We start from the raw sequence: 14,168 nt of genomic DNA, 5'->3' as shown, positions 1-14,168 counted from the left end.
TTAAGGAAAGCTACAGGAAGGGTAACAAAATGATAATTCCAAGTTTCAAATAATGATAATTCTGACGTTACGTTCATGCTGCAGGTCCTGATGCTCAATTCCGAAAATCCTAATATTTTTGTGTGGTTGTTTACATTTTGACTGAAATGTGACATCAAACTCTCTCCAGTGTGAACGCTTTATGGCCCCAAAGTGACCTGCATGCGCAGAGGACAAGAAGTCACACTCACCAGAGTTGTAACTAGGAGAGGCAGAGTTGTGATGTGAAAGCCTTCACTGACAGTTCATTCACAGAATCAGGATCACACCTGTCAAGTCTCCAGTTTAGGGATGTTTTAAATACTGTAAACTATTTTATTCCTTGTTCCTGCCGTCTTCCCAAATTATTATTTACCAAAAATGTTCCAGTATAGACCCTTTTACTGTTTGTAAACAATATGACTTCAACGAGAATGCGCGCAGCTTGGCAACAGAGAATGGCGTTGTTTCAGGCTTTATCAAGCTACGCTGCTGGGTTATCACCAGCAAATCTTGAATGTTGTATTATTAAACTCACTTTAACGAATGGCGACAGACTCCCGGATCCCTGTGGCATTACGGAATGGGTGTAAGATGTAGGTGCGTGGCCAGATATCCAGTGGCCCGATATGTACACGTTTTTAGTGGAGAGGCCCAGTAAGTACACAAGTGAGAAGCTACGGGCATACAAATCGTTAGATGCATACAACTATGTTGTCTGTGGCCACGTACAGAAAGTAAAATATCACGACATAGACTCTGAGTTTTGCGTCTTGAAGGCAGAAGTCCTTCCTAGCCAAAGACAAGGACTGCTATGTATGAGGCTTGGGTCATAGTAAACAAACCAGAGAACTACGTCTTCACAGCCAACTGTGCCTGCATGGCAGGGTGAGTATAGCATAGGTTTCTTTTTTTAGCGTGCTCAGAGTACAATCGTGTAAATTTTAGAGAAATACAGTTTATACTAATATGCAGTGGGAAAATACAGATGAATTAGAATGAAATGTTAATTTGAAGCATGAAATAAAGCGTATAAATTTGTTTAATTCTGTCATTTTGATGTTCCAGACTTGGGTCATGCTGCAGCCACGCAGCAGCAATTTGATTCAAAGTTGAGTTTGTGTTAGGATGGGAAAAACAGGAAAGGCTGCAGTTACACTTTTGATGGCCTGCAGCCACAGACGCCTCCGATTTTGTTCAAATGGATGTGCTCCCGTCGGAATTCTGTAAAGTTTCAGTCCACTGCTTGAAGAGAAGCTATTCTGGCATCCATACACGCAACAACCCGACTTTTTTTAAGTGCTCAGAACTTCAAAACAAAAGGTTTCAAACGCTGTTTTAGTATCGAATGTGAATGAGGAAGCCTTCACTCTCGTTGCCAGGCTGCGCGCGCAACTTTTGATGACGTAGGTAGTAAAAGGGTCTATTATGTTCATTCACAGAGAACCATCTTTAATTATTCTACAGGTTATTGTTCACCCTTCTGACGCTCAAACACACACACACACACACACACACACACACACACGAGTGTTGGTGAGTGGCTGCGTCTGACTGCTGACGCTCCGTGTGCGTTTTTATTTCTGCAGTGAGACAAACTCACCTCACACCGTCCAGAGTTTGTTCTTTAAAGCTTCTATTAAATCCACCATGTTGACTTATATTAACAAGTTTCCTCTGCAGAAATTAAAAGTTTACATTACAAAGTAAAAGTTCGGCAGGCGTGTTTGTTTATATCTGTACGATTCTGGGAAAAACTAACAGTTGCTCCCGATTCTTGATGCCATGGCAGCCCTTAACACAACAGGAGTGTACCATTTTCTGCAGGTTTATAAGCTCACTACCAATCCCATGATGCAATGTGCTACAGCACCAAGCTAATGCTAAACTAGCAGCTGTAGCTTCACAAATTCAATAAATGTAACCAAAAACTGTAAGATTCACAACCTTTCATTAGTTTTCCAACTATATAAAACTAATTTGAAAACGTTGCTACAAGCCAGGGCTTTCCCTATTCCCCCCCCCCCCCACTCCCCACCCTCATCAGGGACAACGCACGGTACCTACCGAATCCATCCATACACTCACCCCCACCTCCCCAGTTATCACGTTCGACGCACGGTACCGAATCTATCCATACGCTCACCCCCACCTCCCCAGTTATCACGTTCGACGCACGGTACCGAATCTATCCATACGCTCACCCCCACCTCCCCACGTTATCACGTTCGACGCACGGTACCGAATCTATCCATACGCTCACCCCCACCTCCCCACGTTATCACGTTCGACGCACGGTACCGAATCTTTCCATGCGCTCACCCCCACCTCACCCCGCTATCACGGATGACGCACGGTACCGAATCTATCCATACGCTCACCCCCACCTCCCCACGTTATCACGTTCGACGCACGGTACCGAATCTATCCATACGCTCACCCCCACCTCCCCACGTTATCACGTTCGACGCACGGTACCGAATCTTTCCATGCGCTCACCCCCACCTCACCCCGCTATCACGGATGACGCACGGTACCGAATCTATCCATACGCTCACCCCCACCTCCCCAGTTATCACGTTCGACGCACGGTACCGAATCTATCCATACGCTCACCCCCACCTCACCCCGCTCTCACGGATGACGCACGGTACCGAATATTTCCGTGCGCTCACCCCCACCTCCCCAAGTTATCACGGACGACGAACGGTAGCGATTCTATCAGTCCCCCCCCCCCCCCCCCCCCCCCATCACGGATGACGCACGGTACCGAATCTACCCGTGCGCTCACCCCACCTCCCCCCCGTTATCACGGACGACGAACGGAAGCGAATCTTATAAACGTGCTCTTCCACCAGCCTCGCTACAACGCCTGGGCTTCTCTACCGCCAGGCTTAAGTTTTCTGGAGGACACCCTGCAAGCTAATGCTAAGCTAGCTAGCAACTCACTGCTAACCAAACGAACTGCATTGCATTCTCTAAATACTTGCTACAAGTCTATTGTTACATCAAAGAAACATTAAAACTAGAAAATAACCGAAATGTATTAATACTATTGCTTACCTGTGAAGTTTAATCCACGGGGACCTCCATTTTGAGTGCTGCAGCTTTGAAGGCATTTAAAATTTAAAGGCACGTCTTCAGGAAGTAGCTTTGAGGGGTTGGGCTTTATGTCCCGCCCACAGCCAATCACAAAAGGGACACCCCAAAACCCCGCGAAGTGTATAAATGTGTATAAAAGTGCAATAAATACACAACATCCAGGGGCGCTGTGTTATACACATAAATACACAAAAATCATATTGAGTGGTATAGATGGACAAATTAATAAACTGAAAATAAAAGCTGTTTATATATTATTAAGTGTCAAAACACAATCCAAACTATAAAGCCACTTGTAAAGTATAGGTTTTGCCCAAAATCCATGAGAAAAAATTATTTTTAAGTACTTAAAAAAGCAAATACATACCATGATTTAGGCGGACCTTGGCCTAGTCCTCCTAAGACACAAAGGTCCTTGTAATGTCGGTACGTATTCAGGTCAAAAGTCCAGATATGCCACAAAAACACACGCACACACACACACACACACACACACACACACACACACACACACACACACACACACACACACACACACACACACACATGATCTTCAGATTAGACCTAATGAAGAAAGCGTTATTCAAAAACAGCTATGGGGTTACCCTGTATGGAGTTCCATTTGTCTCCAAAAAAAGCATATTTCATACGTGTGGATGTTGTTGCTTTTTGTCGATGCTTCATGCATGTGCGTTACATGCATATGTGCTTGTTGCATATGTGTTCGTTGCATATATGTTTGTTGCAAATGCGTTAATTGCATATGTGTTCGTTGCATATTTGTTCATTGCATATGTGTTTGTTGCATATGTGTTCATTGCATATGTAGATGTTGCATATGTGTTCATTGCATATGTAGATGTTGCATATGGGTTCATTGCATATGTGTTCATTGCATATGTGTTCGTTGCATATGTGTTCATTGCATATGCGTTCATTGCTTATGTGTTCATTGCATATGTGTTAGTTGCATATGTGTTTGTTGCATATGTGTTTGTTGCTTATGTGTTCATTGCATATGTAGATATTGCATAGGTGTTCATTACATATGTGTTCATTGCATATGTAGATGTTGCATATGTTTTCATTGCATATGTGTTCGTTGCATATGTGTTTGTTGCTTATGTGTTCATTCCATATGTAGATGTTGCATATGTGTTCATTGCATATGTGTTCATTGCATATGTGATCATTGCATATGTAGATGTTGCATATGTGTTCGTTGCATGTGTTGCATGCAAACGTTCATGTCTCTAGCTGCTGTTGTGGTTATTACTTTTTTGATTGAGCAATATATAAGCAGTAAACTAACGTACACCTCACAGTTGTTGTAAGTTGTGGTTTCCCCGTTAGCTTGGTCTGCACGGCTTTACCTTCTGTGATTGGTTCATGTCGTTGCTCTCTGCTGTTAGTTCATGTCATTGGTCCTTGTCGTTGGTCTGTGTTGCAGTTGCCTGTTGCCGTCATCATTAGTAATTGTTCAAATAGGCCATGTCTTGCACAATGCTTTGTTAGATAGTACAAAAAATGTTTACCTTCAATATAAAAAGGTTTCAAAATGTTTAGACGTTTACGTTTTTTGTTTAATTTTTTTCCCAGGCATGTATCAGAATCAGAAAGAATTTTATTGCCAGCACTCCAGCGATCCAGAGCATAGGAACTTGACTCCACAGAACAGCCTGACCAAGATTACACACACACTTATAGACAGGACAGATACAGGCAGACCATGACAGCAGCCATAGCGGCGCTCATTTCAGTAGATGAAGAGGGGATTACATGAGGAGAGTTCGGGGAGGGAGAAAAAAGCATTAACAGAGCTACACCGGCAGGGTGTAGATCTACTATGCAAAAAAAACACCCAACATATAAGCACGAACGTCACAGTTCACAACATGAGACCCGGTAGGTGGGGGGAGGGGCTGGGACCCTGGTTTCCTCAGCGGGAGCAGCCCGTGTGGCGCTCGACCAACTGAATCCACAGGTGGGAGTGAGGTCACGGGAAAGCACAGAGCACAGTGAGTGCCTCCAACTTGGTGACCTCGGTGCGGAGACCACAATCTGAAGGCGGGGGGGGGGGGGGGGGGGGGGGGGGGGTTCACAGCATTTGTCTGTATTCCTTCCATCGTGGGGGTGTTTGCACACAACTCCAATGCTGCTTATGGCGTGAGATTGGATAACAAACTTTGTTTGGGTCAGGCAGAGATAATTTTCCTCTCTGCCCTAAAGTCTGTATTGATCATTCAAATCCTCCAGTGAAGCCAATTCGGTGATTAAACATGTCCACACCGTCCGGTGACCCTCTCCGAGATGACATCCAATTTGCGCACTAACACCGGTAATGCAGCTAAGACATTGTCCAGCTTGCGATTCACCTCGAGTAACGTCCCAGTCTGTGAGGTCTCCGCCCGGACGGGTCGCCCTCCAATCGCTCCCGTCATCCCAATTTTTCAGAAAACCAGATATCCTCCCACTCCAATCAGAAGAAATCCAGTGATCATCAGGCCAAATATACACACATCTTCGACGTCCTCAATGGACAGCTGAGAGAGACAGATGACATTCCACTTCTTCCAGGAATCGAGCATAAATCCCGCTGCATGTGTCCTGTGAGGACAAGCGCGAGCCCCCTCCTCGGTTCTCATCGTAGAAAAAATCTTATCAATCGCGTTGAATGACCAATTAATTAAATCCATTTCTGAAAAATAGTGATTTCCAGAGGAAATGCAGAGAAGCGCTCTGTAGGCAGACGAGACAAAAAGAGCCTTGGGAAAAGCAGATAAGGGAGCAAAGCAGAAGCGACCGTGCTCTGTGAGTGCTAGAAGAGAAAAAAAATGTGTATTGGGCAGCAAAGGGGTCCTAGTGCAAATAGCATAGAGCTAACGAAGCTGGCAACTTTCTTTAGCCTAAAACTGAATGGAAAAATAATAAATAAAATAAAGCATGTGGATTTCAGCTAATTTACTGTGCAGACATGTTAGCTCATAGAAAACAATAATTAACCTACAGTGGCAGGATTAGGACTATACGTACAGTCTTAATAAATGTATCCTCTTCTGTACATTACAGTCTGGGTATGCCATCTAACAGTCTTCTCGGATTTGTTAACCCTTTGATGCATAATGGTCACTACAGTGGACAGGTACTCAAAATTGTTATTTCTTTATTTTTGCTATTAAGTACAGCTGTTGAAGACTTTATTGCATTTGAGCCCCTCCATTTGGACTTCAGTAAGTCAAGCCACCATATTTCATGTTCAGAATGCACGCTGTCCACTGAGATGGACGTGTAATAAAGTATTTGTAAATTAACAAATTGGTACAAAAAATATTTGTTGAAATTTGTTTCATTCACACCTAAAGATGAATGAAAAAAATTGTTTAAAAAATCATGGTTGAAGATTTCATAATTCATGCATCAGATGGTTAATCTGTTTTGTTATAGTGCATACATTATTCCTAAATTTTAATCTCTGCTTTCATCATTTTCAACATCAATTAGTAGAACTCCTTCTATGCAACAAACACATGTGCAATGAACACATATGCAACATCTACATATGCAATGAACACATTTGCAACAAACACATATGCAATGAATACATATGCAATGAACACATATGCTACAAACACATATGCAACATCTACATATGCAATGAACACATTTGCAACAAACACATATGCAGTGAACACATATGCTACAAACACATATGCAACATCTACATATGCAATGAACACATATGCAATGAACACACATGCAACATCTACATATGCAATGAACACGTGCAACAAACACATAATCTGTTTTGTTCTAGTGCATATATTATTCCTTAATTTTAATCTCTGCTTTCATCATTTTCAACACCAATATGTAGAACTCCTTCTATGCAATGAACACATATGCAATGAATACATATGCAACATCTTTATACGCAATGAGCACATATGCAACAAACACATATGCAACATCTACATATGCAGTGAACACATATGCAACAAACACACATGCAATGAGCACATATGCAACGAACACATATGCAATGAACGCATGTGCAACAAACACATATGCAATGAACACATATGCAACAAACACATATGCAACAAACACATATGCAATGAACACATATGCAATGAACAGATATGCAACATCTTTACACGCAATGAGCACATATGCAACAAACACATATGCAATGAACACATAAGCAACATCTACATATGCAGTGAACACATATGCAACAAACACGCATGCAATGAACACATATGCAACGAACACATATGCAATGAACACATATGCAATGAACGCATGTGCAACAAACACATATGCAATGAACACATATGCAACGAACACATATGCAACGAACACATATGCAATGAACACATATGCAACATCTTTATACGCAATGAGCACATATGCAACAAACACATATGCAATGAACACATATGCACCATCTACATATGCAACAATCACACATGCAATGAACACATATGCAACGAACACATATGCAACGAACACATATGCAATGAACACATATGCAATGAACGCATGTGCAACAAACACATATGCAATGAACACATATGCAACAAACACATATGGAACATCTACATATGCAATGAACAGATATGCAACAAACACATATGCAATGAACACATATGCAAGCCCAGCCAGCCATTCCTCCCCATCCCCGCAGATTTCTCTCCTCCTGCTCCCTCACATCATCACACAAACATACACATAGGACCTTGGGGGGTGGGCAAGTCAGGGAGTGTGGGTATGGACCCCATTTCCACATTCCTGTGGCAATCTGCCCCCCCAATTTTATTTGCACCTTATACACTTCCACTGACGACATTCCACACAAACACACACTTAGGGCCTTGGGAGTGAGCACATTCAATGGCATTTGGCAGGGGGATATTTCAGCCTCCTCCCGGGTGCCGGTGCCCACTTCCAATTTTAAACTGCACTTAGACACTGATGGCTGAGGGTGTAAGTGGGGTGGTGTGGTGGCACCAGCTGGCATAGGCCGGATGATGCCCGCACTGCCCACTCACCACAGCCATGGAATACACCTCATGATCACACAACACTATATTGGAGCAGGCGGAGGGAGACTAGGGGTCTTAGCCACCTCTGTTGTTGCTAGGCCTCCTGGGGCTGGAGGCTAGGAGGGAGATCTGGCCGTCTGGTTGGGGTTTGGGTTGGTGGGTTGCTGTGCTCAGCGTTGGGCGGGGGAGCCTGCTCATCAGCACCCCAGCAGAAAGGGTCAAATTCTGGTTACCGGTGATGGTTGTACCCAGTGTGCAGCAGTACCGGGACCAGAGTGAATAGGGTGTGTATGGGGAGCATGAGTGGGTGTCCGGCGTGCATTTTTGTAAGTCTTTGGTTGTATGTGCATGTGTGAGCATGAGGGAGGGTGTGTGTGACTGTGTTTGTGTATGATTGTATATGTCAGGTGGGGCCTTTGACTCCTCCCCTCTCCTGGAACCTCTCTTGACGATATAGATCTTTGTCCCCCCTCCCCCTGCCACACCTGGTGTGAGGGGTTGTGCCATGGTCTGCCTGAGTGTTCATGGCAACCGGGTCTGGGGGTTTAAGTTTCAGGCATCTGCCTGATAGATCCCGGTGGCTGCCTGGTGGGGTCTGGGTCCCTGGGCTCTGCTGGGTCCCCGGCGGGGGTGGTCGCCCCTGGGTCCCGGGTCGCTGGGTCCCGGGCTCGGTCGGCTAGGGGGTGGGAGGCTGCGGGCGGGCTTGTGGGCTTGCCGCTGATATCTCCCGGGACTCTGCCGGCTGCTGGTTGTGGCCCCCCGGGGCGATCCTCTGTGCCTCTCGGGGGGGGGGGGGGGGCCTTCCTGGTTGCAGTCTCCTTGGGGTTCCTGTGTTCTGGGGCAGCGCCTGGATCTCTGGGACTTGGAGCTCCCCCCCTCTCCTGCGCATCTTTGGGGGGCGGATCTGTGGTCCCTCACACTCTCTGTTGGACGCTCCTATAGAGAAACCTTACATAAACAAGCGCGTGTACACACACAGGTGCTCACATGGTGCTCTCAAAAGTATGGGCTTGGAAACACAGGTCTTAAGACTATGGTGGGCACTTAATGCACTGTGATTTATTATCGTGATTCTTCAGTTAAGCAATGTTGATTATATATTTTCTTCATCAAGTTGACGCAGTGATAGCTAGATCTTGTTGTATTGTTGTTGTGTCCCTTTTTTTTGTCTTTTTCTGCAGGTCTAGAAGCAGACTCTTGCCCCCCCCCCCCTCCTCTCTCCCCACCTTTTCTTTTCCTTTCTCTTTCACCTCTGTCTCCGTGTCTGGTCGGAATTACAATGCATTCAACAACAATAACAATAAAGTTTTAAGTATCAGGCGTGACATTAAAAGCAAAGCAAACGCTTTGATGCTCCACCTGAGAGTAAATCTGTAAGGCTTGTCACCAGCATTCAGACATCAATTCTGCTTGCTTCACAACCAGACAGGACACGGTAACAAAAAAAAAAAAATTACACATATGCAATGAACACATATGCAACATCTACATATGCAATGAACACATATGCAATGACATATGCAACAAACACATATGCATGTAACGCATATGCATAAAGCACTGACATAAAGGAACAACATCCACACATATCACATGTTTTTTGTTAGACAAATGGAACTCCATAACCCAGCATGTGGCCCATGATGTGTGAATACACCAGGCTTCACAGGGAAGAAAATGTTATATGCTGTTGTTCCTCTTGTTTGTGGGGAGTTTGTGATTGCCTTACATGTTTTGTAACTGCAAACGCGTAACAAGGAGCATAATAAATAGGTTGCTCTCAGGACATTCTGGTTAAAGTTGTATTATTATGGATAAACTGCTTGGTTTAGTTTTCAGGCAATCTGCATTGGGTAATACAAGGTAATTTCTGCTGAGGAAGCTGAGCTTAAGGAGATGATGCCACGGCTGTTGAAGCTGAGGATGCTGCTGTAAGCAATTAGAATAACCTAAGAAGAGCAGATAAGAGTTTTGAGGTGTCACAAAAAAGATCCTTAGAGGTATTATGAGAAACCTGAATTTCTACAAGCTGAATTAGTTAATATTACAGCATAAATTTGAAATGTGTGATGTGCATTTCTGAGCAAAAATGGAAATATCTGCACGGTCAACAAAATAATGACAACCATGAAGTTGATTGATGTATCTATTCTCGGCCACCACCATCATCATCAACATCATCATCGCCACCATCACCGTCACTGTCACCATCATCATCATCATCGCCACCATCACCATCACTGTCATCGTCACCATCACCACCACCATCATCATCATCACCACCACCATCATCATCAACATCATCATTGCCACCATCACCGTCACTGTCACCATCATCATCACCATCATCATCATCATCATCGCCACCATCACCATCACTGTCATCATCACCATCATCACCATCACCACCACCATCATCATCATCACCACCACCATCATCATCATCGCCACCATCACCATCATTGTCATCATCACCATTACCACCATCACCTTCACCACCACCACCATCATCATCACCATCACCACCACCATTATCTTCATCATCACCATCACCATCACTATCACTGTCATCATCACTGTCACCATCACCATCATTATCACCATTACCACCATCACCGTCACCACTATCATCACGATCACCGTCATCACCACCATCACCACCACCACCATCATCATCAAGATCATCACCATCACTGTCACCATCACCATCATCACCATCATTATCACCATTACCACCATCATCATCACCATCACCACCACCATCATCATCATGATCATCACCATCACTGTCACCATCACCATCATTATCCCCATTATCACCATCACCGTCACACCACCACCATCATCATCATGATCATCACCATCACCATTATAACCATCATTATCACCATTACCACCATCACCGTCACCAACATCATCACCACCACAACAACCATCATCATCATCATCATCATCATCATCATCATCATCATCATTATCATCACCATCACCATCATTATTATCACCATCATAATCATCATTGTGTGTTTCGAATGTTCAACGCGAGGTATTGGAAGTGTGGAGTGAGAGTGTGTGAAGAGGGTCAAATGCATGTGTCTCACACTGAATGTGTGAGAGTTGGCAGCCCTGGAAGTATGGTGGACTGCCTCTTTGACTGACATTCTGAGTGGTGAATATGTCACGTTGTTTGTTATCTGCTAACATGTGGAGACAGTTTGAAAGGCAACCGTAGATCCCACCCCATGACTGAGAGCCGTCAATGAACCATGGCCAGACTATATATTCTACACAACGCAGAGACACACTTTGCCCAAAATGTATTTATTCATCTTTCGGGTGGAAAGTGGAAAACACGCAAGTATTCCAATGGAATCACGAAAGTAACCCTATTCTAAATACCATGTTTTAAAATAGTATCTGTAACAGATTACAGTTACTGATCATTTGTCTTCTAAACAATGGCAGTAAATGTTCTGTTACTCCCCAACTCTGACCATCATCATCATCATCAACATCACCAGTAAACATATTCCTTTCCCAAATAATAAAAATAAATGCAAAAACAGAGCAGAGTTTGCTGGAAAAAATGTCCCGAGTGTATTTGCATTAGACTGGATTGCGTTACAGTAGCAGAGGGCATCAGGCCCATTAATCGAAAGGACCATCAACGGGAAGCGCCACTCCCGACCAAACCTAATGCAATTTTTCTGGTGCTTAATGTGTTGGATGTCACCACAGTTATCAATGGACACCATCTATTCTCATTTGAGTTTAGCAACACATAAACAATCCTGCAAATAGAAAAGTTATTCTGGTGCTTTTAGAGTTCATAAAAGCACTTTGGCAGCATCACTTCCACAACGATCATAAATGATAGAAGCTGTGTGTTTTGTAAAGTAGTTTGGCTTGTAAGTGCTGGATAAATTCACAGGTAGCTCCAAGTAAAAGATTCACGTGAAAAATGTCAGCTGTTTACAATGAATTTGACACCAATGTACAAACATCTGGGTTGGCTCATTTGTATTTTCCCACATAAGGTCTAAAATCAGACATTTATTTACCGTTTAGAGAGAGTGGACTATCTTACTTCAGAGCCTTTCTATTGTAAGTTAAAATGTCATATCCACCTTATTTATATCCCAGACAAGAAGAAAAACCAACAGAGAAACAGGCAGTGAGTTGTTCTAGGGAGCCTTTTCTCCATCTGGCGATGAGCGACTGATTCCTGCTGCTGTGATAAATATTACTCAGCCCTCCTGGAAGCCATCCAAGTTGACTCATACAAACAATACTTCCTGAAACCTTCTGCTCTGGCAAACAGCTGGCCTGAATTCATCACCTTCTATTGCTCCATCTTGCTCCTCTGCTGTGTTCCTGTTTTCTCTTATTAGCTACTGTTGAACCATTGCAGCGACTTCAAGGATTATTAATCAAAGAGAAAATCTTTCTCTAATAAAAAGCCCATTGATGCTGCAGTATTATATAGCACAATGATGCTACAATCTGTAGCGATGGTATTTTATTAGTTGCAGCATTGTTCTGTCTAGTTGACAAACAAGTTAAATACAACACATGACCATTATTAATTTAATAAATATTTATGGACACATTTCATTGTTTAGTTATGATCCGATATACATCTTGCACACGTGTCAAAAGAAACATCAATGTGGCTTCATGTGGAAAGCATTCCTCCTAATCAGTAAGAATCATCACGTTAATGTGTTTGAACCTTAAAACTGCAGCAGTAGTTACGACGTGAAGGAAGGAAGTCACTATAAAAAAGGTTCCAACATGACAAGTATACAAAAGGCCTTTCTGAAGTGTGTTCTCAAGTAAAAACTATGAATAACTGTAGATAGCTTCCTTGATGGCGTCTGTTCAGACGAAACGTTTTTATGTCCAACAGGAGTAAAGCCCTAACAGCTAGAACAAGAGCAGCCAAGACTATAGCTTGTTGTCCCCATCTTGAAAAGGTCCAAGCTCTGAAATTCCACTGCAGTTAATAAACTTACGTCATCAGGTATGGCACCATCGATGATCAGCTAAGGTGGCTGAAATGACTGAATCGTATAAATGGCTAGAGAGTGCCAGACTGATGGAAAGCACATAAGCACAGGAACAAACCTTGAGCATCAGAAGCCTCTTTCATCAAACAATGGGGCCAGTTTCCCACAAAGCTGAGGCAGCATCAGGGAGACTTTGGTCGTTTATAAGTGGTCACCCTTTGGCCGTAACGTGGTGCGATCATGCTTTTCACAAAAGGTTACACAACGGTATAAAGGGGGTGGTCTCTGCTCTCAATGTGCTGTTTTATGTTGATTGAAGCCAAGCTCCTTATGTTTTTTTTTTTTCACAAGCTGCACGACTGTGGCTGTCCCTGACAGTCCCCTTGCACCAAACCAACAACAGCCTTCCTCAACGTGAGCCAAGATGGGTCAATCCATGAAGGCTAGTTTTCAGTGTGACGTAGATCTGTGTGGCTTTTCTAATACAAGTGTTTCCTTCTCTATTTTCTATTGACAGCTAATGCAGGAAATCAGGGTAAAAGACTATTTTCACATTCAGCCTGGATGTTGAACTCTGAGTGACAGTTCATATTTTAAAAATGATCTGTATGATGATTGTACCGCATCGTATTAGCTAGCAAACCGTCTTGCCATCATTTGGACAGCCAGTTGTCAAAAATGACGGTCTAAATCGCAATGTACGGCTTTTAAATTAGATGACAAAACCGTCCTCTTTTTGTGTTGATAAAATAAAATCCGAAAACTGCCAAAGCTGACCGGCAAAAGGCGTACTATAAGCAGATTTGGCAAGGATTTTTCCTAAGGCATCTCCAGGCCCACTATCATAGGTTCATCTTGATTGGCTCCCAGTACGGGAAATGATTTGTTAGACATTTTCTGATTGGTAGAACACATCAAATTCTGCCAGCTCTATTCTAGCCACTATTTCCGACAGCTTAATCGTATTCTGTTTCTTGAAAGATGTTGCTTCCAA

At 43.4% G+C, this 14,168-nt stretch overlaps 1 protein-coding gene across 1 annotated transcript in view; it reads right to left on the bottom strand.

The window, feature by feature from the left end:
* Positions 1-3,199, bottom strand: part of LOC129164784 (uncharacterized) — a 34,334-nt gene extending 31,135 nt beyond the window's left edge. The window contains exon 1 of the mRNA XM_070554822.1: positions 3,082-3,199. The gene's annotated coding sequence lies outside the window, so the exon portion shown is untranslated. The remainder of the gene's footprint in view (positions 1-3,081) is intronic.
* Positions 3,200-14,168: the final 10,969 nt, after the last annotated feature.

This window comes from Nothobranchius furzeri, chromosome 9, assembly GCF_043380555.1.
Source record: "Nothobranchius furzeri strain GRZ-AD chromosome 9, NfurGRZ-RIMD1, whole genome shotgun sequence".
In the NCBI taxonomy this organism is placed as follows: Eukaryota; Metazoa; Chordata; class Actinopteri; order Cyprinodontiformes; family Nothobranchiidae; genus Nothobranchius; species Nothobranchius furzeri.
The sequence above is the reverse complement of the archived record's forward strand: the minus strand, read 5'-3'. Positions and strand labels throughout refer to the sequence as shown.